The sequence below is a fragment of the Pteropus medius genome, unplaced genomic scaffold, assembly GCF_902729225.1.
Source record: "Pteropus medius unplaced genomic scaffold, Ma_sr-lr_union100, whole genome shotgun sequence".
NCBI lineage: Eukaryota > Metazoa > Chordata > Mammalia > Chiroptera > Pteropodidae > Pteropus > Pteropus medius.
In genome coordinates, this window is record NW_024349798.1 from 15,170,396 (window position 1) to 15,198,247 (window position 27,852).

Genomic DNA, 27,852 nt, shown 5'->3' on the forward strand with positions numbered 1-27,852 from the left:
GAAGGAAGGAAGGAAGGAAGGAAGGAAGGAAGGAAAAGCCTGAAGGCATTTGTGTTTGGTTATGAGCTGGGGGCATTATCCTGATCCCCAGTCTCACTGACATTTACCCTTGGCCAAGACCCGGCCCAATTCCAGATGAGGAACCTCAGGGTCAGAGAGCTTAAGTAATTTTCCCAAGGTCATACAGGAAATGCATAGCATTGGTGGGTGCCAGACTCAGGGCCCTACGACATCACAATCTATCTTCTCAACCTCTATCCTGTTCTTCCAGAAAATAAAGTTGCCTTGACTAGGAGAAAGATTTGCCAATGCTCAGGCAAAGCTGGAAGAATGGGCTTGATGTGTACAACCCACAGTCCATAGGTGATAGATGATAGGTAGATGATTGATTGATAGATAGATAGATAGAGATAATAGATAAATAGATGATTGATAGATAGATAGATGATAGACAGACAGACAGATGATAGATAGATAATGCTTTGCACAGCTACCCACAGATGTCCTTAGATAAACAGGCAGAGCGGCAGAGGATAGGTGGGTAAACATATAGGTAAATAGATACAGTGCTTTGTGCAGTGAGTAATTCTTTGACAGACAGGTTGCCATAAGACTTGTGGGTAAAATGATTTAAGCAATGGACCCAATAGAAAATTTATTTGCAAACAACAAAAATGACACATCTCCCTGTGCATCAATTGTGTTTTGATAAATTGGAACGCTCATTATTTGATCCTTTCTTGCTCATCGATCTCCAAGGCGGATTATCATTTCCGAATCCATTCTCCTTGGCGAGGCTTCCTGTCATTTAATTTTAGCTTCTCTGTCTCCCTTCCCCACCATAGCTTCACTGTCTATTAGTTAATGGCCTCTACTCAAGCCCCGAGATACTCTGGGAGTCGTAAGAAAGGAACTCCTCAATAGAGTCAAGGTTTTATCGGTCTGGGTCTTTGGGAATGTGGCTCCACGCTGAAGGAAGCTAAGGTCAGTTTACCCGAGCTCCCTCTCAGGACCTAAAGATGGAGAGCATCAGGAGAAAACTCCTCACCGACTGCCCAGCTTGCCACGACCCACCGGGCGCTAGAATTTCTTCGATCGGCTAACTGGGGGGATGAAAAGAGAGAGTTACTTTTATTTATTTAAAGCTGACGCTGGGTCCCTGAAGACTACAGAGCTCGTGAGGAAGATGACGAGTGAGTGACGTAGAAGGAGACAAATGCTTTAGAACTTACGTCCGTGTAACGCCATCCATCCGTTTGCTTACTCGATAAATAGTTCTGGGGCCAGAAGGGGGCCAGGCCTCGTGCTAGATGCTCGAGATGCAGCAGTGAACAAGATGGAAGGTTCCTTGCCCACGGAGCGTTGATTCTGGCTGGGCGGGGAGAGTCGGACCACGAATTTACAAAGGAATAGAAACGCCCACCGTTCCCGGTGGCCCTGCGTGAACAGAGATAAGACAAGCGTGTTCGTAAGTGAGCGTGCCTGGGCGGGGGAGGGGATGGAGGTCGTGCAGAGACATCTCTCTCTCTCTCTGGTGATAAGTTTCAAACTCAGCACGTATGACTCGAGCCGGGAACTTTTGGCTGAGAAAAAGTTAACCAGGCAGAAGAGACCCTAGCAACGGTGTTCTGAAATTTTTGCATATTATATCTGGCTTCTTATAAAAATCATGCCAGTTTTCCTTAGACTCAATGAAAGAGTTCGTTCCTTCGAGCTCCCTCGATGCCTTCGTGGCATTATAATGTCAAGACGAATAAGGAATTACCTTACCTGACGCAGGGCTGAAGGCAGAGGACCGAGGAGGTGGATGAGAGGAAAAAGAGGAATATTTATAGGGCCATCCAGTCGAGCTCACGTCCAGGGGGAGCATTTTGACAAGACCCAAGGGAACCGCGGATCTTAGCAACGTCGAGCTGATAACGGGGCGTTACGTGAGAAATCGGTTAACGTCACAGTTGCCGTTAGCTCATTTAGCTGGCTTACGCTCAGCCGAACTGCAGCCTCGGTGTAAACCAGTGGTTCTCAACTGGGAGCAAATGTACCTCCGCAGGGAACGTTTGGAGAAGTCCAAAGACAATTTTTGATCGTCACGGCTTGGGGGTGGGAAAGTGCCACCAGCATCTGGTGGGGTAGATGCTGCTGGGGATGCCACTCGACATCCTGCGGATACCAGAGAAAGAATGATCAGGCTCCAAATGCCAGCAATGCCATGCGTGGGAAGCCCCTGCTGGAGCCCCATCTGCTCTGTGGGCAGCCGAGTTTACAGACGGTCCCCGGCCACACAAAGCCGCGACCACACGGGAGGGCGGTTTGCTCCTTCCACGGTGCTCTCTTGTTCATGTTCAGATGTCGCCCTCGCTGGATAATATCAGACTTGTCGTGCCCCCAGGCTCCGGCCGTGACACACTCATCCCCAGAAGTCTCGAGGTCTCTGTTGACAAGGACTGCGCTGTGCACGCAGAGTCGTGACTCATGGTTCGTGTGAGCGTGTGTAAGAGGGGAGAACACCTCCCCGACACGGATCCCTGAGAAATTGATGGCCCGACAGTTCGGAGAACGTGCAGCAGTCAAAACAAAAACAAAAACACACCGAAAATACCCAGCTCCTTGGGCGGGGCTCGGAGAAGGGTCGGCCAAGGCTCCTGCACCGAGGAAGCAGGCCTCGCGGGTAGCTCGACCCCGAGGCCCGGGGCCTCTCTCGGAGGCCGACCGCAGCCTCCCGTGTGCCAGTGTCCTCCCCCCGACTCTTGACGCCCGGCATGAAAGCGACTCCTGCCTCCTCGCCTCTCTTCCAGCGCTGGGCCTCGTTTAACCTTTTCCTCCACAGACAGCGGTTTTCAGAGGTGTCAGGGAGCTTCTTACCTGTGAATCCAGCCCGTTAATTCTTCACGGTGCCCCGCATCTGCTGAGAGGTCAGCGAGAGCAAGTTGCTTCTCGGCCCTCCTGCTTCCTCGCCACCAGCCTCTTTGGGAGAGCAGAACCTTTCCGAGGCCGGTTTGGGGACAGGCCACATCCCTCCACAGTGAGCTTTTCCTCTGGCTCTGATTCGCTGGGTGTTTAAGCAGCCCTGGTCGGGGGTGGGGCAGGGAGGTGACAAGGGGACCATGGCCTGGGCAGAGGCGATGCTCACTGCACAGGGAGGCTGGACCCCGGCAGTGGGAATGTTCTCAGGGAGGATTTGTGGTCCCGTGGCCACAGGGCCTTTCTGGTCCATGTGACTCAGGGTGACGGGTGCGATGCGACATTCCACAAACAGGCTACGAGCCCCCCGGTGCGCAGCCACACACACCGTTCCAAAAACTGGGGCCCAGACGACTGCTCCTCTGCCCTTGGCGGGAGCTGACGTCGCCCAAGGTGCTGGAAGTTCGAGCTCAGTCCTTGACTGAGAACACGTAAAATGATCGCACTTATCAACAGCGACCCGCGTGCCTGGAGCAAGCGTCCACCATGAGCCGGCGACCGTACACCATGCACGCATTCGTAAATACGACACTCTTAGCTAACGCGCATTAAGCATCTACAGGACATGCTGGGCGCTCTTCTAAGTAAGCTCTCTACGTGGGTTCGCTCATTCAGATTTCACAGCTGTCACCCGTGGGAGGTAGCACAGTCACCCCCCGTTTTACAGATGAGAAACCGAGGCACCAAGAAGGTTAGCTGCCCGTCCAACAGCTGGCAAGTGGAAGAGGCAGGAGCTGTCGTTTATTGGGAAGTAGAGCCCCACGCAGCCGGCACTGATCTTGGGGTGTTACCACTTTACGGGTGAGCCAACAGAGGCCCAGAGACACCGAGTTTCCTTTGAAAGCTAACGCAGTCTGTACGTGGTGGAGGCCGGATGAGAGCCAGTCTACAAATGAAGCTCCTTCGCTGTAGATATGGATATAGATTGCGGGTCAATTAGATATAGAGATGAACTACAGATATAGTGCTAGGTTTAAAACTTATATACGTGTGTATATAAGTCATGTGTATGCACGTTATACATTAGATATACACATTATGCATATATACATGATAACGTGCGTTATTCTTTGGATGCATTTATATGTAATTATACATTAGATGTGATCTATATCTAATGTATATCTGCATCTAATGTATATGGACTTCTACACATTATAATGTATCATGTATATAATATAATGTGCTAAATATAGATTAAATATAGAAATTAGCTATAGGTATAAATATAGATTAGGTACAGAAAGAGAACAGAGACAGGTATGTAGCTATAAATGTGTATCTAGATTAGACGTAGATATAGTTACATAGTTATGGGTAGTTATCGGTATAATTATAGGTAAATAGAGAGAGAGAGAGAGAGAGAGATTATCCGCTTGGCAATGTACAGCAGATGGGCTGGGCAGCTTGTGTCCACGCAGAGTGAATTTGGGCTGAGGGGCCCTCCAGGCTCTGAGAGCAGGGGCCTGGCCCTGCAGACACCCAGGGACTCCCTTCTTCACCCAGGGAGAGACTAAGTTCTGGGGTGACAAGGAGGAAGGGCAGGCTTTAATTCCCCCTGAAGCCCCAGAGCAGACAGGCAGGCAGGCAGACAGACAGACACAGAGAAGACAGCATATTTCTCGCCAGCAAGCCTGGCCTTTGCAAACTCTCCTTTGCTCATTCTCTGTCACACCTCCAGGAAATATAACCGTCCTAGCGTTCGAATGGGATTTCTCAGAAGTGCCACCGCCTCTCTGTTGCCTCTGAGAGCCACTGGGAGGGCCAGCACGTTGCCATCCGTCCAGCCCAAGGTGTCCTGGCTGGGAGCTGGGATGTCCTCTGCCAGCAAGATGGAGAGCTGGGGCCGGCCGTGCTCCAACCTCGATCCAACCTCCCTGCCATGTTCCACTGCTTTCTGAAAAGGAATATCTTGCTAATAGTAATAGCCCCCTTTCTAACTTTCCCCTGGAAACTCTAACTCTTACCCACCCCCCCGCCCCAATGAAAGGAAGAGGACTGGCTGGAAAACCAGAGTTAGCACTGATACAGGTGCCAGATGGCCAGGACCGAGCTCAGGGGTGTCCTTTGTCCCAACAAGGAAACGCCCAGCCAGCTCACTCCTAGAAGAGAGAAACCCCAGCTTTACGAGCAGCCTAAAGCGACTTCTTCGCCAGATGCTCACGGCCCCAGTTATAACTGGGCACTGGTTATGGGGACTGGGGGGTGACTTCTCATTGTGTGGTCCCAGACCCACAGTGGTACACGGGGCTCCTGGTGGCATATCTCCACCCAGCCCATAAGGTTGAGGCAGAGGGAGGAGGGGAGGTTGGAGAACTTTCTTAAAAATTGGAAGGTAAGACCTCACTGAGCTACTAGATGTCAGTTAGTGGCAAGGACCAGCTTCCCGCTTGGGATGGAGCCCGGGGACCCCTGCTCGTACAAGTCCCCTTCTGGCCTGCCCCACTCACTCGTCTCTCTGCCAGGCCCCAGGGGCACAGTGTTTGTCGCGCCCCTAGCACGGACGAGATTGTGGATGCTCCTAGGGTCTCAGCTGCAGAGTGGGCGAGGGCAGCCTGGACCTGCCCACCCCATGGGGAGGCAGGAAAGAGCCATATAGACCGTGCCGCGGACCGCGGGCTCGCCACTCGCCCGCCCTGACCCCCTCGGCATGCCAGCTGATCTCTGCGTCTCCGTCTCTTTGGAAACTATGAGGGCACCAGCTGCCTCCCAGGGGGCCAGGATGGTCCAATGGGTGAATGTGCATCATAACAGCAGAAGGCGGCGAGCGTTCAACACCGTCTTACAGTCCTAGGTTCGAATCCTGGCCTCTTCTCTCACGGAACAGATCGACTTTGAGATTTGCAGCCTCCCGCGACTCAGTTTCCCCACTAGTCAAAGCAGCCATGACAACACCTACCTGCTTAGAGCTCTTTAGAGGAGGAGCTGAGGACACCCCCATCACTGGGAACACTGCCTCCCCCCTGGCATTTCTCTCTCGTGTCTGGAGCGGGCCTGGGCAGAGTGTCCTTCAGATTGCCCACATCACCCCGCAGCCTGTGCCACGGCCAGACGTAGGCACAGTTCCTTTTGCAGGGATTTGCTTTCTGCTCTTTCTGGAACCTTCTTCCTTCTCCGCTTGGATGGCTGCTTCCCTCTTTGCAGAGGCAGAAGTACCATTAGTTAAAATACCAGGATGTTTTCGGCACCTGAGCCAGGAGCTCGAGTCCAGCTATCAGGCTGGGACATTTGCCCGCGTGTGGGACGGGGCTAGGACTGTATGGCCACCACAGGGGTAGAACGCAGGCCTGCCAGGACTCCGAGTGGTTAGCAGAACGGCAGAGGCAGGGACAGTCCCTCTGAAGAAGAAACGTGTCAACAGCCGGCCTTTTAGCCACACCTCTCCCCCAGGCCACCAACGCTCCAGTTATAACTGGGCACTGGTTATGGGGAGTGGGCAGTGGAACTGACCAGGGATGTCCCCACACAGCTTCCTGAGACGGCTGGCTGCCAAGACCACCTCAGCAGCCTCGAGGTGGAGCGCAGACAAGGGCTCATCAGTCCCGTTCTTCTGCCTCCAGCCCACAGGCCACCAGAGCGTCTCCCTTCCCCACGGTGACCTCGGTCGCCCCGCCGATCCGCCAGGGCTGGTCACCCCAGACACTGCTGATATCTTAGGCGAGATCTTCATCGTGGGGCCATCCTGTGCCCCACGGGTGTTTGGCAGCATCCCTGGCCTCTCCCCCACTGGATGCCCGTCGCACCGTCCTCCCCACCTGTGACAAACAAAAATGGCTCCAGTCAGGGCTGAATGTCCTCTGGGGGCAAAAGCAACCCCAGCTGAGAACTTCTGGCCCGAATAACCAAGTGTGGTGTGCGGGGACCGTGTGGCATCGGCTGACGATAACGAAAGGGTGTTGGTGTCGCCCACCGGTGGACCCCTCCCAGACATGTCATTGGAATTTACGTTTTTGCTCTCAGGTGACTTCCTGTGAGGCTGCGTTATATGCAAATTAGAACGAGCCAAGGCTTTCAGGGCAGGTGAGATGAGATATATAGATGAAGCCTGTTGTGTTCCTCCTTCTGTTTAAAAGTCCAGCAAACCCAGAGGCACAGAACAGGGCCCCCGGTGCCACCGGCACCTGGGGAATGAGACCGGAGTCCCAGCTCTGAACCGTGGCAGTGAGGAGGCGGAGTTCCAGGCGGCTCCCCCCCCCAGACTCAGATCTCTGGAAGAGCTGATAGGAGTTTGGGGTTGAGAGTACAGTCAGTCTGGCAAGCACCTGCCTGCCGGTGAGTGGCCGCAAGCAGGCAGGGGGAGTGGTGTGGTGTGGGCAGGGGGTGTGGTGGCCATGGCGTGTTCCGGGCTGGATGGATTCCCTGGATGGATGGCTCACCCTCTCCTCGGGGCTCAGTGAAGGTCTTGTATTGTGGGACATTTTCAGTAGCGGTACTGTCTGCCACCCTGGCTGTTAGGTGTTTACGTGTCAGTTTGTCCTTGGGCGTTCCTCCGCCCTGTTTTCTGAGGGCGGCCGGGGCTGGAAGCATGTTTGTTTTTCGTTTTTACTTATTTACTTATTTTTAAACATTTCTTTTGGGCCTTGAGATCTTTCTCTGGGTTCATTTTTTCATAGCTGCTGTTATCAATATTGTGTATCACATATCATTGTATATCTTGCTTTATATCGTGTATATTGTATTATCGTATTATTATATTATCCATTGGTTCGTTCATTGAACTATTATTTATTTAGTGCTTACTATGTGCCAGACACTCCTTTAGAGGCTGGTGATACAGCAGCGAACAAGCCAGAAGTCCCCATTCTCATGTGCTCGCGTTCTAGACATTGAGAGACACGCGTTTGTATGTCATATCAGTTGGTGACAAACAGTAAGGAGAAGAATTAGGCAGGAGGGGGTGGGGCCAGATCAGGTCAGGTCAGTCAAGGAGGGGTTGCCCTTGGCTTTGGTGGGATCACAGAGGGCCGCATGGAAATGAGGCAGTATTTGAGCAGAGATCCGAAGAGCAGGCAAGCCCTATGGGGACCCGGAGGAAGCGAGAGCAGCCAGTGCAAAGGTCCTGAGGTAGCCACGGCCATCACACGGTGGAAGCCAGTGTGGCTAAGGCAAANTGAGTGTGAGCGTGCGTGTGCGTGTGTGTGTGTGATGCATAGTCTGAGATTTTTTGTTTGTTTGTTTGTTTTCTCAAAGTGGAATCTAATGACATATATTTTGTAATAACTTGCAGTTCTTTGCTTTCTATCTTAGACCTCACTTTATAGCCACACTGGGTGACCTCGGTCTCCCAGCCCGCCAGTTACTGTTTGTAACTGCCCTCTGTTTTCTCCAACCCTCTTGTCTCAGTACCTGGCATGGTGTCTGATAGGTAGTAACTAACTGTTCAATAAATACGAATTGAATGAATGAAATATCCTGTCATCAGCTTAACTGATTTCCGATTGATAGATGCTTAGATCGTTTCTCTCTCTCTTTTTTCTGCCTTAAACAATGCCGAGATTCTTGTACACACGTCTTTTTGCAATTGAGCGTGTAAGCCTGCGGTGTGAATGACCAGATTTGGGATCGCTGGTTCCAGGCTGCGTGCCTCTTACATTTTGACAGGCGTAGCTGGACTGTCCTATCCAGCGATTTCTTCACATCAGCTATCAAAGCGATTCCCTCTTTCCCCTCTCGGAAGCTGGCAGGGATCAATCTTTATCATCCGTGTCAAGCTGATGGGTAAAAACAGCATCTTGCTGGTTTTGATTTGCATTTGAGGTATGAGAGGGTTGAGGCATTTTTAAGAGCGGTATCCGCTGATTAATTCCTTGGCCCCGTTTTCCTGAGCGCCTGATGGCAGCATTCTCGTTCTCGGCCCCCGTGGAGCTGTCCTCGGTGACAGTAACCGAGACTTGCCGAGCCCATTCCCCTGTGCCAGCCACACACAGAGCTAAGAAGTCCACATGTGTCAGCTCGCTGAGTCTTCCTGTGAACCCCGTGAAGGAGGGACAGTCAGGATCCTCACTCTCAGTGAATGAAACTGAGGCTCAGAGAGAAGCGAGCTAAGTAGGTCAGCCGAGATCGTGCGTCGTGTAGTGAGTAGGTGGGGAGCTGGTATTTGGATCCGGGCAGAACGCTTAACCACCTTGCCATAGAGATCCGGGGAGTCGGTAATGGCCGTGACTCTCCTTGGAGGCTGGACCATTCTGGTGACTTGAAAACAAAAGCCAAGGCACCCCTGGCTTTGGGGAGCAAATGGACTGGACACAGGCATGAAGCCTCAGCAGGGCCTGGGTATGGGTGCTGCAGACAGAGCTCTGTGCTAGGCACCCAAAAGACACCCGAGCCACAGGCACGTTCAGTGACATGGCCGAGGCCACCCAAGAGGACGGTGTCACCTTTTTTCACCAAATCACATTTTCTCCTGACCGAGTCCTCAGCTGTTCTGCAGAATGAGATCTGGGGGCCAACTGCAGAAGCGTCGATAGTCAGAATGTAGATTGGGTCAGATGGAGAGAGAGAGATGGATGGAAGACGATGGACAGACAGGTGGAAGGAAGGAAGGATGGAATACAGGAGGGAAGGAGGGAAGGAGCGAGGGAAGGAAGAGACAGGAAAGATGGGAGGGTGATCAATCAGTAGATAGATATAATATCAGTTCATATTTTACCCCTACTATACACTGACTATGCACTGACCTTGCTTCAAGTACCAGGGATTGGAAGATGGGGGGCCTGTGTCCCCCTCCATGGACCCCTTTGGCATCTGGTGAAACCACTGGCCTTCTTCTCTGAATAATATTTTTAAATGAGAAAAAAAAAATAAATAAATGCATAGGATCACAAAGGAAAGCAGTTATATTGAAACACAGCTATCAAAATACATACAAAAAGAACACATGGGCAGAGGAATAATGCAGTTTGCGCCTTTATTAATACATCGAGTAGCTGGATTTGGCGGCGGGTCTAAGAACCGTAATTTTGAAGTTGTGGCAAGCGTAACTCGTATCTTGAGATATCCGCTACCAAACAGTGTGATATAAAAATATCCGTAATTTCCGTCGGCGTCAGATCCTCAGGTCTCGCTAGTACCTCTTTGGTCCGATGCCTGCGTTCATAACAGAAAAACATGCTCGCGTTCACTTGTAGCGTTGGCGAAAGTAATTATAGAAATAAAGACGTACATACTCGAGACGCCTGGAACTCTCTCCACGGGCCCTCCGACCTGGGCGGTGAGCCCTGGACTAGATGGGCAGACAGATCTCTGCACGATGGCATGCGGTCACTGGGAGACGGCGCAGGGCCACCCGCACGTCATGTCGACGCGTTACTTAAATGAGTCGTCTCGCCGTCTCTCTCTGTCCTTCTCCAACCCCCACCCCCGCCAGCCCTCTGAGCATGTGCAGTGGAACCGTCGTGAGGTCAGTGGACTTTGGACATTTGTCCTTCATGGAGGGCCATCAGATCTATGACGGTCTAGGAGCACATCCCAGCACAACCCAGAACGTTCTGGAAGGCTTTCTGGAGGAACCGTTGCCCACCACATGTCTTAAAGGGTGAGCGAGCACAGGCCAGGAGAGGCAGGGATGAGGGGACACGCGGGCCCTTCCCAACAGAGAGGATGGAGGTGAAATAAAGGGTCCCATCAAGAAGTCGCCAGAAGCGTGCTATAAATGGAGCATAGGGAGGAGAGCAGGGAACGGCCCCAGACAGGGCTGATGACAGAGGTAGGCGCAGGCCCAGGGGGCGCAGGCCGCAGCGGGGAGCCTGAGATACCCACTCGGCTACGGGGTGCCACCAAAGGGGTCTGAGTAGGAGAGAAACACGGTCCAGGCTCAGTCAGAGGAGACCACATCGGCCACGGCGTGGGGAAGGGATGGGCAAGGCGAGCCCGGAGGCGGGGGCACCAGCAAAGGGACACTCGGCCTGTGAGACTCTGATGAAAGCCTGAACCGGCGCGGCGACAGTGGGAACGGACAGGTGGCACAGATGGACAGGTGGCACAGATTTGAGGGCCAGCAGTCTGCGGAGTGGACGGGGCGGGATCCGGGCAAGGGCAGAGGGCTCAGGGATAACGGACAGGGACGGGCGAGTCGAGGCTGAGCTTGGAGGGCAGACGACATCGTCCTCGGACCCGGGAGTTTGTGCAGCACCCTGTGCGGTTGTCGAGGAGAAGATGGCATGGACGGGACCTTAGAAACCCCCCACACCTGTTTCCCCAGGAGACCGGGCCGTGCGGGGCCCCTGGGACGTAGCAGTGTGGGACTTTGCACCCAGGAGCGCGGGCAGATGCAGCGCGGGCCACTGTCTCCCAGCGAAGTACGGGGGCCGAAGGTAGTACGAATTAATCCACTTTGAAAAGAAGACCCTGCACTTTGCAGGGATTTTTTATGCCTTTCTGGGGCTGAATAATAATTTTTTTTTTTACAACTACAGCTGGCATTATATATGACCTTATGAAAAGCCACGATGGCGACTATAGAATATCGTATTGCAGAATATATGACTTTTCTGAGGGCTTTTGAAAGCATCGTCTCGGGCCTGTGCGGGCAGGAAAGCCACACTGCCCTTCTTGTGGGAGGGCAGGCGAGCATCTTCTCCGGGACTGCTAAGGTAGCCGTGGGCAGGGAGGGGGCTGATCTGACACCCACGCAAAGCCCCGACGTTTGGGGATGTCAGCTCAGTTGAATCCAGGGTCAGGCTGGCCCTTCCCTGTGGAATTCGGCCTGGCCAGGCTTGCTGACCGATTTAGAAGCTGACCTTTTCCAAGGTATGTGTGTCTCCTCGATGGCCTAGGATGGCCCTGGGAGGATTTGTGCGCACACACAAGCACACGCATGCACGCACACATACACACACGCGCGCGCGCGCACACACACACACACACACGCACACACTCTGGGGGATGAGGATTTAGTTGGCCCCTTTTCTCACCTCTTTTTCTCCTTCTGCCTCATCCTCTTCCCCCTAACTTTGGACATCCGCACTGAGAATTCGCCGTCGTCCAGGAAAGAGGCTTTTTTCCCCCACCTGCAATGAGATGACAGTATCGGGAAACACGGGCGAGTGGCCGTGGGGTTTGGGGTCATTGTCTTCTGGTTGGCTACGGTTTCCGTCCTCGCTTTTAAAATACTTCCCAAGTGTGTCAGCCCATAACTCCCGAGATGTTCAACCCACCGCACGTCCCGAACGTTTGGGGTGATTTAATAACGCAGCTGTCAGGCTTATTTATTTATTTATTTTTTGCCTTCCATGCCGCATGCTCCATCCCCATCCACCTCTCTCCATACTGTGTGCCCCGCAGGAGGCTTTTAGTCCCCTCGTCCCCAATGCAGAGTCTTCCCAGCCAGCCAGGCAAAGCCCAGGTCCTCACTACCCCCCACCACCACCCCGGCAGTCTCTTCCATAATCTCCAGCGTGAGCCAGGGGCCACACAAGATCATTTCCAGCAGCGTACGAACGAACTGGAAAGGAGTCAACAGCTACCTGTTTATTTTTCTAGTTACATTCTAATGTGTGGCAATTTATCCTGGTTCTTCTCCCACTGATGGGTAATGTTTCCCTTTTAAATTAGTTCGTTAAAGAGAAAAACCTAGACTGAGCCAGTTTCAGGAGCACTGTGGATAAAGAAATCCACAGCCGTGACGGGGGTAGGGCGATGCGGGAAGGGTCCGCGGGGGGCATGGTTGAAATCGGGGAGCAGTGACTCAGCTCCCTGCCGTCCTCCCGCTCTAAAGTCCCCAGGGCAGCGTGGCGGCCGATCCACCCAGTCCTCCGACCTCAGTTTTTCTCGTCATGGAATCTGCCTTGTACGTTGCTTAGCCCTTGTTTCGGGCAGTCGGCAGCCGGTTTTGATCGAGTCCATATTAATTGATTTTTTTTTTTTTTCCTGTGGGATTTGTCACTGCCCCCACTAGACTTCCTTGGAGAAGGTAGTTGCAGGCGCCATCAAACTCTCCATACTCCCAGGTGGTGAGTAGGTAAAAGGCCTTTTCAGAGAAGGATTTATTTATTTATTCATTCATTCATTCATTCATTCATTCATTCATTCATTCATTCATTGCTCTAAAGCGTAAGTTTATTTAAGTGAAAGATGGAGAGAATACTCACATATTACAGGTCCAAGAAAGAAGCAGGTAGCTTCTCTCGCAGCCACCTTTCTGCCGGGCAAGGCCCTGATCGGGGAGAAGGGCCTTGGTGGCCCCTAGTCCACATCCTAATAGACCCGTTTGAACTCAAGACCAGCTTGTCAATCGCAACGTGCCAGCAGGGAGAAGACGCTTAGCAAGGGACTGTTGGTCAGTTTGTTCTAAACGCCCAGAATCCGCATCCTGAGCCGTCACTTCATTCAGCCTGAGCTCCAGACCTGTGCTGTCCAGCACGGTGACCAGCAGCTGCGTGGGGCTGCCCAGCCCTTGAAATGCAGCTAGGTCCAGTTGGATTGTGCCTCACAAACCAGACAGAAACAGGTTTCATTGATCCTTTTTTTTGCATCGCTTACGAGATAAAATACCATATTGGGTTAAGTTACACAGATTATTCAAATCAATCTTTCCATTTTTATTTATTTATTCGTTTTTTAAACGTGGCTACTAGAAAAGTTCAAGTCATCGATGGTCGTGGTTAGTTTGAGTTCCGTTCGTCAGGGCTGTGCCTCTGAGGGCTCTGCTATCACCCCTCCGTGGGTGCACACACGAGCACCCTGCTGTCGCTACCTGTCACCCCTGTTTTCTCCACGGCTCCTGCCTGGGCTCCTCACAGAAGGCTGGAGGTCATGGAGTTCGGAGCTCCCGCCAGCAGACACGTGGCAGGGTGACAGCTCTGTGGCTGTCAGCGGCCAGCCCAGGGATGACTTGAGGTTCGGTTATCTGAACGCCAGAGTCCTCGGTCCCGTCTCTTGTGGCACTGACCAGTGTCTCACCTGCGGGAGTCACCTTGCAAGATGACCCCTTGAAGGGGACTTACATGTGAGGGATGTCTTCATTAAGTCTCGTTTCTCAGGAAGCAGTGAGGTGTGCGAGCGAGCGAATCCCGTCCTAGGTCATAGGGTTGCCCAAACACACGACAGCCAACATGGCACAAATGAGGTGGACAGCAGTTTCTTAGTCACATGTACTCACAGTGTGGGGCAGAAGGATGCACTCATACTGAGTGAATACCCAGGCTCTGTGGGAGGCAGACGCTGTAGTATTAAGAGGGTCAGATGACCACAGATTCCCACAAAAGGACGTGATCATCTTGCTGAATAATTCTGAGGGCTGGCAGAGGCCCGAAGCCCTGTACTCAGGGGTGATCAGGAGCTGTGCCAGGTTCCTGTGACAAGGAGGGCTCTTTGGCTAGGGAACCTTATCCGAGGAGCAGAGTGGGCAGGAGAACTTGCATTTAGGCCATCTGAGGCCGTCCTGGTTTTACCCCAGATGTTAAGGCAACACATAATATTAGTTTTAGCCCTTATAGCCCAGTGCGGTGGGGGAAAGTGGATGGGGGTCATCCTGTCCAGGTTTGAATCTTAGCTGCGTTACTTATTAACAGTCAACACGCCCATCAGTACCGTGGAGATGCCACCATCTGCCGTGTGCGTGTGTGTGTGTGTGTCTCTGCCTGTCTTTCTCTCTTTCTACGTATATAAATACACACACGCATTTTCTCGTTTCAGAAAGCGCTTTAATCCCCTCCCCGCTTGAAACAATAACAGCAGCATGACCACACCAAAGCAGCAATCGCGTTTAACGAAAAGCAGATGTGTCAGTGAGCAAGCTGACTTCTCGGAGCCAAAGACCACATCTGGCACTCCATGTCCTGTTTCCACTGACTAACCCGAGACTCGGTTTTGCATGGCCAGAGGCAGACATTGGCTCATTCTGTTTTGGGGCCAAGGAGCCAGGCTGTCAGTTTAGGTAATGCCGGGAAGACACGGTCCCCACCCTCCTTCAGACCCAACGTCCAAGTTCAAGGCTTTACCTTGGCACGGTGAAGGCAGCCGCCTGGCGTGGGCACCGCACGGGCATGAAGGGCCTTGTGTGCTGCAGCTTGAGTCTCTGTCCCTCCTCTGGAGGCGAGCTCTTGTTTTCTGGTCTCAGAGGCGGCCTCACCCACGCGTGGGGCCCAGGGGCTGCTCCCAGCAGGGGACTGGCTGGGACCTGGGTGAGCATAAGCGTCTCCTTCGTGCCCCACAGTGGGGCATCTAATGGTGCTTCCCTTCCAGACTCACGCTCTGTCTCTGATGTGCGTGGTGGGCATTTCATGGCTCCTCACTCCTCTGCCATCTTGGCGGGGACCTTCTCCACGGACACCCCAGGCTTGGTCACCCCGTGGGCCCCTGGAGTCTCAGCTGTGCTGTGCAGCTCAGGAGCCTGAATCGGTGAGGTTCTCTGAGCAGTGTTCTGGCACCCAGCGAACAGGCAGCAAAATTCCATAATCACAGGCTTGGACCGCCCATCCGTCACCTCTTTCCGAGGGACAGGTGGGCTTGGACGGAGAGCTACAGGGATGCTGGGTAGGCCAGCCCAGCCGTCAACTGTTTACAGCCACATGTTTATGTGTTAGCGTTTTGTATGTTCATAAACCGACAAGCTGTTCTTCAACGAGCACACGCCTTGTGTCAGATGTGGTTCCTGCCCTCACAGAGCTCACGGCCGTGTGTGTGTGTGTGTGTGTGTGTGTGTGTGTGTGCATAAGAGGTTGGCACACAGATGTACGTGTGTACAGACCTGCCGCTAACAGAGCAGTGACAATTTATTGAGCTCCCTGTATGTCGGGCACCGGGGCCCAAAAAACTCAGTCCTCACAGCCACACTGGCTCCTGCAACAGATATGCACGGAGCACCTAGTATGTGCTAGGCGCTGTGCTAAGTGCTCAACATTGCAAGGTGGAACTTTCCAGAACCTAGCCTGTCATTAATCCCATCTCACGAATGCAGAAACCTAAGCTGAGTGGTCGGGTGCCTTACCTGGGCTTATCCATCCAGGAAGTGGCCTCGCTGGAACGCACACCTGGCGCCCCTGACCGTGGAGATCGTGGAGAAGCCCATGGGAGGCTTCTCAGTGGGCACGTCTGCAAAGTCACATGTGCCCGTGTTTGCACAAGCGGCCACGCCAGAGCCGGGGAGGGGTTGCCGGTTTCGAGAGTGTGCTTTACCCCTCTGGCTATGAGATCTACTTCTGCGAGTCTTGTTTCCTCGTCAGTAAAGCAGTTGATGATGTCCGTGTACCAGGCTTGTGGGCTATGAGCAGGGGGAGGGTATGGAGCAACAAGCCAGCGTTCCAGAAAGACCACTGTTGACCAAAACAGAACTATATGGATGAAGAACCTAGTAAAGAACCATACAGAAGGAAAGAATAATGATTGGGAGAAGACAGTTAAGTTTTTATCAATGCTCTACTATGTTTTCTATACATAACACGTAATATGACATAATAACCCCAACAAAGGGGACGTTATTATCCCCCGTATTATAAAAGAGGGAAACTTAGTCTCAGTAACGAAAGCGTGGAGGCATGATTTGAACCCAGGGCCAGCCCCGTCCAGAGCCCACGTTCTGTGCTCTAGCCCGGGCGTTGGGACACGCTGGCTCCCGGGCCAAATTCGCCCTCCCTCCCCCGTCTGATTTCGTAAGGGAGCTTTTATTAGGAACAGCCACGCCCCCTCGTTCCACACTGTCTGAGGCTGTTTTGAGCCACAGCGTCAGTGCCGAGCTATTGTGACAGAGACCATATGGCCTGCAAAGCTGGAAGTCTCTGCTGTCTGACCCCTCACGGGAAAAGTTTGCAAACCTTTGTTCTAGCCTACCAGATAAAAACGGTTCTTAAATACTAGTTTTAAAACGTGCTGTGACCTGTGAGGCTGCACCCAGGTTGCGTGTGTGTGTGTGCGTGTGCGTGCGTGTGCACTAATACCGTGAAATCACAGCCGCGTGGAGCCCTTGGGAGCCCAGGCCATCATAACTTTCTCAAGAGTTAGTTTTCACCCCCGGGGAATCTTTCAAAAGCACATGGCCCGTTTCCCCGCCTTCTGCAACCGTACGCTGGGCGTGTGTTCAACGTTCCTTAAAGAAATCTCGCTTTCGTTTCGGGCACTCGGTTTTGAGTTCTGCAGAAATCGCCGTTGACCCCTGACGGGGTCAGAAATGCTGGAGCTCTTCCCTGGGTGGCTCCAGCGTCCTTTAGTTTTCATTTTGTATGTTTTTTTGTCTTTCTGTCTCCTTTCTGATCATTTTTTTCGGCCCTCGCCTGTCTCGCTCGCTGCTGTCAACGCAGCCGACGGGGCTCATCGGCTTGTTCTGCTTCCCAGCTCCAGAAACCACCAGACTCATTAGAAATGTGCACAGAGTAGGTGGGTGGTGCCTGAGGACCCGGGATGCCTGCGTGTCTCCCCTGCCCTTGGCTGTCCCGTGGAGCCAAGTCCCACGGGAGCGAGGTTGCACCACGCGTGCTGGTTTCCTCATGCAGGGAGACAGGACCCCTTGCCCACTGCCCGATGGCCTCGATCGTCTCGAGGTTCAGACCGATGACAGCCGAGGGAACAGCAGGCCTTGGAAGCAAATGGCGAGTGTGGCTGGCTCCTCGGACTTTGCAGAATGCCAGGTCTTATCCTCCGGTTTGAGCTGCGTGTCACTTTCGTCTCGATCACAGATGCTAACGGAGGAAAGGTTCGCGGCGTTTGGCTCACCGCGGTGGAATTCGAGACTTGGGGAATGCAGACTCACCCGGGAAACCCGAGTGCAATTTCATATTCGTTGAGAGTCGTGTTTTTAAAATAGAAACGGATGGTAGTCTATGAAAAGGCAACTCTCTTTCATTTTTATCCACCGGACCCGAAGGCGGTTAACTATTATTGTTGCTGGGTGTTTTATCGACCTCGTATAATTCTTAGTGTAATCTATGCGCTTGGTCTGCCAAACACTTTTAAATCCACTTTCGTTTTGCGGGGTTAGGGTTTGTGTTTTACCTTCTGCCATCGGCAGGGCCAGCTTCGCGAGCGTGTACCCTGGGCAGCCACGCAGGGCTCCGTGCTCTGTAGGACCCTACCCTCAGTTGAATGCTCTGATGTCTCCGTCTCGAAATCCTCCATAGTTTTGGGGCGAGAGGCCCTGCGTTTTCATTTTGCAGTGGGTTCTGCACCTTCCGCAGCCGATTCTGGCCATCGTGGAATAGGATCCCGATTCCATATCGGATCGAAGTTGGAAGGAGCTTAGTGATCAACCTTTCAAACCCCTTCCTTTTGAAGGTGGGGAGGCTGAGGCTGACACAGGAGCGGAAGTGACTTGTCCAAGGTCATAGGACCGTGGGTGGCAGATGCAGACAAAGGGGGACACTTTGGTCTTCCTGTTCCTCATCGACCCAGCCTCCTTGTCCTGCGTAGCTTTATGCTTAGGGATGATGAGCAAATGTAACAATAATCTAAGCAGTTAAGACGGACACATTTGACTCTGTCGTGTGCCCCCCTCCCCCAACACAAATGCACACAGAGGAAGTGACCAGTTAGCCGCAGTATTCAAAAGTGGCTACTTACTATAATGGAATTCTTATTAATGGTATAAAAATGGGGATAAACCTATCTCAAAAATGCCAGCGATTTCCCTGAATTAAGAATCTGAACGGCATTTTTTTTTTTCCTACTTAGGAAAGTACTGTATTCTCATAGTTGGAAACTTGGAAAATGACCAAAAAAAAAAAAAAAAAAGAGTCACCATGCCATGGTTTTTGTTATATTTTTTCCAGTCTCCTTTTCCATGGATGTGCATTTTGTACATAGTTCATCTCAAAGTCTATTCGTTTGGAACTTTTTGTTCCATTTAACATTATTTTAGGTTAAACCATATGAAACTGCTGTTTCGGTAGATCAAAAAGGGTTGAATATTGGCAATTTAATGTTGTTCGACAAATTACAAAAGCCTCTCCTTAAATCATTGCGTGTTCTTTGCAAGCATCCTGTTTATCTGCTGTCCAAACTCTCATCAGGTGGTTATATGCAGATATGTAACTTATTGAACCGTTTGAGACAGTTATTGTATTTTATAGTAATTAGCAATTATAACATTAGATGTAAATACTTATGATTAAGTAACTCTAAGTCATATTATGATAAAGCACCTGTTTCTTTGCCATCATAGATGAAAGATTCTTGTTAAAATAATTATTATATGAAAAAGCTTGGGGAAAAGTAGAAGAAAAGAAAGAGGTAAAACCATGAAAGATAATCTTCGATGCGTTTCTTCCTAGGTCTGTTTCCCACATCTATATGCATTTAGAAACCTACATATTTCTTTTTGTCTTCCAAGAACATGCGGGGAACATTACGTAGAATATTCTGAGTGTGACTCGGCTCATTCCCAGGGACTGTGGGGGACCCCTGAGAAGGGAGCTCCTCCAAGTGTGGTCCATGGATCAGAGCCTGTCAGCACGTGTTTGTCCCTGGGTGTCCTGAGACAAATTCAGAAATCGGGGGCAAGCTTTTAGAAACTTCTGTAGTCACCGGACGTCGCACGGTACCCCAGCATCTCCATCCAGGCCTTCTTTTTTTTTTTTTTTTGATACTTTATTTTGTTGTTGTTGTTTTATTTTATAAAACGAGCAGAGATTGGGGCGGGGGGAGGGAAAGACACTTACTAGATCGTCCCCCGGGTGCAGTGCCAGGCAGTTAAAACTCCTGTGTCCTCTCTCGTCATATTTTTCTTTTTCTTTCCCTTTTTGCTGCTTTCAAAGAGCGTGTCTCCTGCTCTCTCTTTTCCTCCACTCTTTCTCTCTCTCTCTCTCTTTTTTTTCCCCCTCATTTTCCCTTCCTCTAATCTGGTAGCAAGGGAGAGAGGGAGCTAGCGAACCGCATGACCACGCTTGTCAGGCTGAGCGGGGAAGTGTGGCAGCAGGATCTGAGGGTCAGAGTGTCTCCGTCTGCAGCAAACCTGCTTTGGTATCCAGCTGTTGTGACAAGTCCTCCGGTAGCTGGAGAACGAGGCTTTTCCTCGCTCGGCAGAGACTGGCTGCATTTTAGCTCTGCGGTTGGCCGGCCGTGAATAACTTAGGTATGTTTTCCGGCCAAACGTTCCTTTTTTCCTACGTTCGCTGTACTTTGGCACTTTCTCTACCCCTGCCATCTGTCCTCGATGCGGAGTCGAGAGCTGCTGGCTCTAGGTAAACCTGAGCATTTTGGAGGACAGTATATGATTTTTTTTTTTTCCAAGCAAGATCCTAAGCCCAGAGAAAACGGCAGTACTTTGGTGATGGTCCGGTGCCCGCGAGTGGGAGAGGGTGCATTAGCTTTGGAGGGGTTCCTCAGAGTCCGTCAGCCTCGTGCCCCCTGGGCCGCACGCACACGGCCAAGTGTCGAGATCGAAGGGAACAGCGTCGATGAAATAACTGGCTTTAGTTAAATAATGTGCTGTTTACGGCTTCTCTGTTTATGAATCAGTTAAAAGCCCTTTTAAATGAAATTGGATAGGCTACAAAGTGTTGGTTTCATGTGTTTTATTTGCAGTTTAATCAGCGTGATCCAGCTGCCGGAGTGGAGCGAGCAGAGAGGGGTTTTAATTATCCCTGCTTTGCCCGAGTTAGGAATTCCCAACGGTGCCGTCTGCGCGAAGATGCCAAAAACCGCATTGTTCTTTAATTAGCTGTTGTAATTGTTTTAGTCTAATCTCCGTGATTAGCAGCAGCATTAAATACAGCAGGAAGAAAAAGGCCTGTCCTGTACGCGCGGCCCCAGTAAACAGAGCCATTCTCCCTTCTGGAGAAGGGGTGTCATAGAAAATCAATTAGAACTCAACCAGCGTTGATTGGAAAATGGTAAAGACTCGCCGCCATGAAGCAGAGGTGGCTCCAGGGAGCTGGTTTATGACCCTCGCTCCTGCTCGCCCATAGAGTGCTGCAGCCTTGACCTGTCACAGAGGCATTTGGACAGGGCTCCGCTGGACAGCTCTGTCCCTTCCCGGGAATGGGGAAACGGACCGGATAGGCACCAGCTGTTGTGTTGGCTTCGGTTTCTCTGCTTCATGGCTTCAACCAGAAGCTCTGATGGAGCTAGCTCCTCCTTTGTGCCGGGCATCCCCCCGGGGGGCCTGGGAACACAGGGCTGATGAAGACGGGCACAGTTCCGGTCCGCACAGAGTCCGTAGACCAGAGGAGCCGACCGATGCTGATGGAATCCTCGCACAAGCGATGAGTTCACTGTAAATTGGTGAAATGCGGTGAAGGGGAGCGAGGAGAGGGTTCCACAGAGGAAACGCGTCTGGTCCGAGGGGCAGGGAGCGTGTCCCGGAAAAGCGAAGTGGAAGCTGAGGTCCAAAGGGTGAAAAAGAGTCAGCTGGACAAAGAGACTAGAGGAAGGGTATTTAAGGCAGAGGAAACGGCTTGTGCAAAGGTCCTGAGGCGGAGAGGAATTCGATCCGTCCTTCTCATTCTCTTAGAGGCAATCGAGTGAGATGGGAAGCAGCCAGATTTTGGATACGAGCTCCCTGGGTTCGAATCCCATCTCTGCTACTTACCCGCTGTGTGAGAAAGTACACGTGGCTTCACATCATTCTGCCTCGACGTTCCTAGGCTGTAAAATGGGGGTGATGATGATAACAATACTAGAACCTAGTTCGCTAGTTGTCGCGATCGATTTACACGTGTGGAGCAGTCAGAACATTGCCCGGCCCACCTGCGATGAGGCGCAGGAAGTGTGAGCTGCGGCTGCCTTGACTTTGGAGTCAAACAAAATGGGCTGAGTTCTGTGCGCAAGTTCTGTCACCTCGGCCTAGCGACCTAGCCTCGCTGTCCCTGCTTTCTCATGTGTGAAGCGGAGACGAAATCTTCGAATTCAGAATCACCTCGTGCTTACAGAAGACACGTCAGCCCCGGTTGTAGCCTGTTGCAGGTGCTCAGAGAACATTAGATATCGTCATTATTCATGGGAACATCTGCTTGGCGCCTGGCCGGAGCTTGATGTTCTGTAATGATAACTTTGCTTCTTTTTCTTCCAGCGTCCCATCGTCAGCGGGTCTCTGCTGGCCTCCCCCACACCCACAGAAAGGATAACTCTATAGCAAGGTTTCCCGGCCTCAGCATTATTGCCATTTGGGGCTGGATCATTCTTTTCCATGGGGGCCGCCTTGTACATGGTAGAGCGGTTAGCAGCATCCCTTGGCCTCTACCCACTGGGTGCCAGTCACCCTCTGTTCCAAGTTATAATATCCAGAATGTCTCCAGACATTGCCAGTGTCCCCTGGGAAGGGACAAAATGGCCCCCAGCTGAGAACCACAGCTCTAGAGCAAAATAGAATGAGCAGACTAGCTGCTAATTAGGGAACGAGCAGCGTAGGATATTAGAGTAAATAGAGCAAAAGTGTATTGCAGATGAGGGGCCATCGCAGATAGTTTTGTGGTCCTTTGAGTAGGAGGAGTTGGCAATGGTCTCGGTTTCGGTTTAGGTTGTCACCTGGGGAGATAAAAAGCGAAACAAATGATGCTCAAGCCTCCGTCTGCCCCCAGAAACGCTGATGCAATTGGTCTGAGGCCACCCAGGCACCAGGATGGTTTAAAGCAGGGGTCCCCAACCCCCGGGCCGTGGACCGGTACCGGTCTGTGGCCTGTTAGGAACTGGGCCGCACGGCAGGTGAGCAGTGGGCAAGCGAGCAAAGCTTCATCTGCATCTGCAGCCGCTCCCCAGCGCCAGCATCACCGCCTCAGCTCCGCCTCAGACCATCAGGCATTAGATTCTCATAGGTGTACTGGTCCATGGTGACACAAAGGTTGGGGACCGCTGGTTTAAAGCTCCCCAGCTGATTCTAACGGGCTGCCGGGGTTGAGAAACACTGTGTAGTGGAGAAGCCAACATACCTGTGTGAAAGGTAAGGTAGACTTCCTGTTTACGTGCCACGGAAAAGCAGAGACGGGACTGCTACTGCTGCTGCTAATGACTATGAGATGCCATCAATCGGTGAGCAAGGCATCATTCTAAGTGCTTTGCATATGTTAACTCATTTAATGCTAAACTCTAGGAGATAGGTATTTCTTTCATTGAGCCCATTTTAATGGTAAGGCAAGTAAGACACGGTGTAGTTAAGGAACTCAGGTCAGTTGGCCAAGAGCCCGGGTCCTTGGCTTGAGGGGGTGGGGCAGGAAAAGAACTGGCTTTGGGAATAGTGTGTCTGCGTTCTGCAGAGTGGGTCAGAGTGAGTTGGATGAAGGCTTCTACGTGTGCAGATCACCAAGCATCCATCCATTCGCTTATCACACCTTTATCGAGCACCTACTGTGTTCCGGGCATCATGCTCGGCTCTGGGAGTGCATGGCTGACCGAAACAGGCAGGGTTCCCTTTGCCGAGGAGGCTTACGATCGCATACTCTGCGGAAGAACCAGACAGAAAACCAGGAAGCGACACTTCAGACATAACTACACGTGTCGAATGGTGGTGAGAAGGGGCTGCTATCAGATCCAATGGATGGGGCTGCTTTATACGGGGCGGCTGGGAAGCGTCGGAGGCCGTTCCAGGCCAACTCCCCAAGGCTCAGATTGCTTAGAGCGACTGAAGAAGTCTGGTGGGGAGGGGACGAGGACGTGAAGTTAGAGCAGTGGAAAGGGGCCAGGTGACAGGTTTGATGGTTGAGAAGCATAAGGCCCAGGAGAGTGGAGACGCATCATTTTCCTAGGGTCACACAGCTTGGGTCAGAGCCAGCGTTCGAATCCAGGCTTCGTGGCCTTGACCCGAGATGTCCCAGAGCAACCCCTGCTTCACACTCTGCCCAGGGGTCAGCCCGTGTGTTCTGACGTGCAGTTTGGGAAACGTGAAGAAGACAGAGCCCTGTCATGCTTCTAGGATCCAAGAGCTAGAGAGAAACTCGAGAAAGCCACCCACTGCACCTTGCACATAAGAGGCATTTGACACATCTTCTGTGACTTCTTATTAGCTGCCTGCAAAGTGTCAGGCACCGTAATAGATATTCTTTGTGTATTTCTTGTTGCGGCATTGAAAGTGAGCTCTTTACTATAGGTGGACAGTCATTATCCCCATTTTACATCCGTGAAAACTGAGGCCCAGAAAGTAGAGACGGCTCTTTCGAGCTCACCCAGCAAGGGAGTGAGCAGAGCCCCGGGAGGGACCTTGGGCCGCCTGACAGCACAGCCCACGCTTGTCCCCACTACGCCCTGCTGCTCTGTCTCTGCGTCGTCCAAAATGCCCAGAAGTTCTGGATACACATTGTAGCATCGATGAACTGATTCACAGCAGTGCTTCGGATCAGGGTCATTGACACCCGCATCGCACGACGTTGCGTTTTGCTGAGGCTCCAACTTGATCTCAGGGTTCAGGAAACAGACCTATAGCTCATTAGGTAGAGAACGAAACCAGGAGGCCTCGGCAAAGGAGCCCAGGTGGTTCCGCGGTTCTTAGGAAGTGGTTTACACAACAAAATAGAACCTCAGCCTCGTGGTGAAATTTGCTCCAGCCGACTCAGCAGGGGGTCCCGTGCTGAGGCCGTGTCGCCCAGTGGTTAGGAGCCCGGGCCTCGGCATGAGATCAACTAAACCCAGGCTCCAGTTCCAGCTCCCCTTCCGTTTCGTGCCCGAGGGTTTATTCAGTCTCCACCATGTGCCAGCCTCGTTCCAGGCATTGGGCGCCCTAGGAGTCCAAGGTCCTTGACCTCATGGAGCTTAGCAAGAAGAAAGCGACTTATAAACACCTAAGCAAACGCATACGTAAGAAATCTTCAAGGAAGTGGCTGGGTGGTATGACGGAGATCGAGCTGAATGACGAGATGGGTGATGGCTTGCGTGGGGGCGGTGATGTCTGAGCCCAGCTGCGAAGAAGCCAGACATCTTCGAGGATGCAGAGAAAGTACTCTTCTGCAGGCAGAGGAGGGGCGTGGGCAGAGGTCCTGAGGCAGGAATGGGCGTGGCCTCTTGTGGTTGAAACTTAGCAACGGGCAGGCGATGGGAGGAGACGTGAGCTTATGGAGGTGGGCGGCCCCGTGATCCGAATCTTGTAGGAACTCCTTGGACGGACATGATAAGGAGCTCGGATTTTATCCTAATTATGGAAGAACACATGAAGTTAATGAGATACCGCATGTAAATATCCGTACAGTGCCCGCCACCTGTGCTGGGTCCCATAAATATTAGCCCTTGATGTCATTATTGAGTTACAGTTACTTTTCATTGGAGCGTTCATTCCCCAGGCCTCTGGTCTACCTATCCGTCATGAATCTCAAAGGTCGCCTTTCCTCTCGAGCCATAAATGACCCAAGGAGAAGTGACAACTCAAAAACCATGAAGAGATGGCAGGAGGCAAACACCTAGGAATGGAATCACATTGCCAATCAGCACCGCCAACAATGAGGGGCCCCATTAAGTCTGTCTGGGGTTTAAAAGTCAGTCCTTTCAGATACCAGGGTCTGCGGAAAATTAACTTTATCCCAAATCCTTCCACTCTCCAAGCCAGCCACGTGGAGATAAAACAGGGCCTCGGGGGGAGAGGGACTCTGAGGAATCTGCACGGAGCAGATTCCTGCCATCCCCCAGGCCCAGATGACATGTGTCACTATCTCTTCCCCACGTGGTACCCAAAGACAGAGACAACAGACTTAATTTCCTGTGGATTCCGCTGTTGGGTCGCCACAGCCCAGAAAATTGATCGGATAAGGGCCGTGCGCTCGGGGAGCACGGCGTGTGTTGTGAGCGGTGAAACGTGGTGGCAGGAAGGCCGTCCCCGTGGGGTCTCGCGTGATCTCCCTTTGCTCTCACACTCTGCCGGGGCCCGAGCCAAGGACGACGGCCACTTCCTAACCCTCTTCTAGCATCTTCTGGGAGCTTTGCGGATCGTCACCACGTTCTCCTCGGCCCCGTGTCGAAGCACGAATGTCCTGGTTTAATCCAGTGGTGAGAATCTTGCAAACTCAGATCAGAGCAAGGTCTTCTGATCTGAGTTCAGCGCAATGGGATGTACGGGTCCAGGGAGCTGGCCTTGGAGTCAGAGCTGGAGTCCACCAACAGATCTCCTGACCTGTCTGGGCCTCTTTTTCCTAACTTAGGAATCATTCTGTGTCTCCCTCCTAGGGTTCACTTATTCACCAGAGTTTATTAAGCACCTCATGTGTGTCAGGGCCTGCGCCGTGGCGCTGCAGGGAATGGGATGGAATATCTTTGTCTTCATGGAATACTAGACGTCCTGGTAGAGAGACGGGCCCAAATCAAGCAGCCAGTGAGTAAAGCGGGACTGCAGTGACGGGGTGCTGTGTCGGGGTGCTAGCAAAGAAGCCGAAGAGCCCGGAGTTAACAGAGGTCCTGCGTATGACAAGGTCTCGGGAAGGGCTCTCCGCGGGCTGACATTTAAGCTGAGACGCGAAGAATGGGGGTGGAGGAAGAACACGAGGCACAGATGCCCGAGGTGACAGGTGCACAGGGTAAGAAGCGGACAGAGGTCAAGGTCGCCGGAGGGAGGGGAGGAGACACGAGCTGGGGTTGGATGGAGAAGCGGGTTCAGGGCACACCAGGGCAGGGAACTAGACCGGATGTCGTTCTACGGTGTCCACGATCTCTCGGCTGCGTTGGGCTGTAGCCTCCACATTCGTCTCCCTCCTCCTTCCTTGGCGCCCCAGCAGACGGCTCCCACAGAGCCGTGCTTTTAAATCCTGAGTTGGATGAGATCAGGCCTTTGCGCAAAGCTGGCCGAGAGCTCCTCATACCATTTGGAGTATAAGCCAAAGACTCAGACTTGTCCCGGCTAGTGCTCGCCTCTGGACCTCGTGACCTCCCACCTCCCTGTCGCTCACCCCTGCCGGGAACAGTGCACCAAGACCTACCTTTCCTCTTTTCGGTGGCTAAGCTTCCAAGCGTCAGATCATGAGTTAGATAATGCAACACGTCGCTTTTGGCTTTGGCCACCAGGAAGCTCAGAGCCTCGTCTGATGTCAATCAAATCATTCTCCTGGCTTCAGTTTCTAAAGCTTCCCCTCCCTCGCCGTGGTTATCGATCTTCCATCTCTAGTGTAGTGGTTTTCTGGCTGCTGTGTCTTTCAGCGCAGGCCCTCTTTGTAAGCCACGGGAGGGTATAACTTGCAATTTGGTTCATACGCTACTCTCGGCTATGTGTGCGTCTACTTCCGGAGAGCAGATGCGTCCACGCCCTCCAAGAGCAGCAGTCGGTGGGGTGAGAGGGGGACCTGTTCTGGGATCGAGCATCGAGTGGTTTCTAGGCGGCTCTGAAAATGACTTTGAGTCAGCGCGTGCGGCCGGCCCGGGCTGACTGCTCAGTTCCTCCCTTCACGGCAGCCGGGGCGGCTAGTGTGTGGGTGATGGATGGGCCCGCCGGGCTCCCCGCCAGAGAATGGGGAGCCGTGGGCACACTCCAGGACCACGATCCATTCCCGAGGGCCTGTCGCTCCCAGATTTTCTCTGGAATCTCCTGATCCAAAGACAGCAGAGAGCTCTAAAGGGATTCCTGGACGGGGGGTGACTTTAGAAGTCAAAACTACGTGACTAAGGAGGCGGCACATTTGTTTTGACCTGTTGCAGAATGTTCTGAAACCATAAGGTTTTCATGTTCCTTTTGGCTGGACGAGCCCCAGCCAGTGCTCACGACCTTCCTTCCCAGAGCGGACTGTCTTATAATTGGTGACCCTGACGCTTCGATGAGGCCTGTCCAAGGCTGCACTTTGGAATCTCTGGATGGAATATAAGCAAAGACCCCCCTTAACTCTGCCCTCTGAGTCCCACTTGCTCCCACACAGAACAGTCTGGGGGTACCCTGCTAGCCTAACCCACACTTTCCAGGAAGGGAACCGAGGCTCAGGGAGGTTAAGAGATGAGACTATTTATCAGGCCCGACAGTGGGATTTTGCTCCCATCGAGACAAAATCATTCCTGGTTCTGTAGTGGATTTTCCAAAACTTTGTTTTCCTATGGCTTGAACGCCTTTTTCCCCCTAAGGAAAGGAAAGCT

At 52.3% G+C, this 27,852-nt stretch overlaps 1 protein-coding gene and 1 long non-coding RNA gene across 2 annotated transcripts in view; one reads left to right on the plus strand and one right to left on the minus strand.

Annotated features, from left to right (window-relative positions):
- Window positions 1–27,852, plus strand: part of XYLT1 (xylosyltransferase 1) — a 188,907-nt gene that overhangs the window by 3,817 nt on the left and 157,238 nt on the right. The gene's annotated exons all lie outside the window — the stretch shown is intronic.
- Window positions 20,103–27,203, minus strand: LOC120620438 (uncharacterized). The gene is made up of 3 exons (XR_005657865.1): window positions 26,715–27,203; window positions 22,755–24,943; window positions 20,103–22,353 (listed from the first exon to the last, which is right to left on the minus strand). It is a non-coding gene; the product is annotated as an uncharacterized LOC120620438 (long non-coding RNA).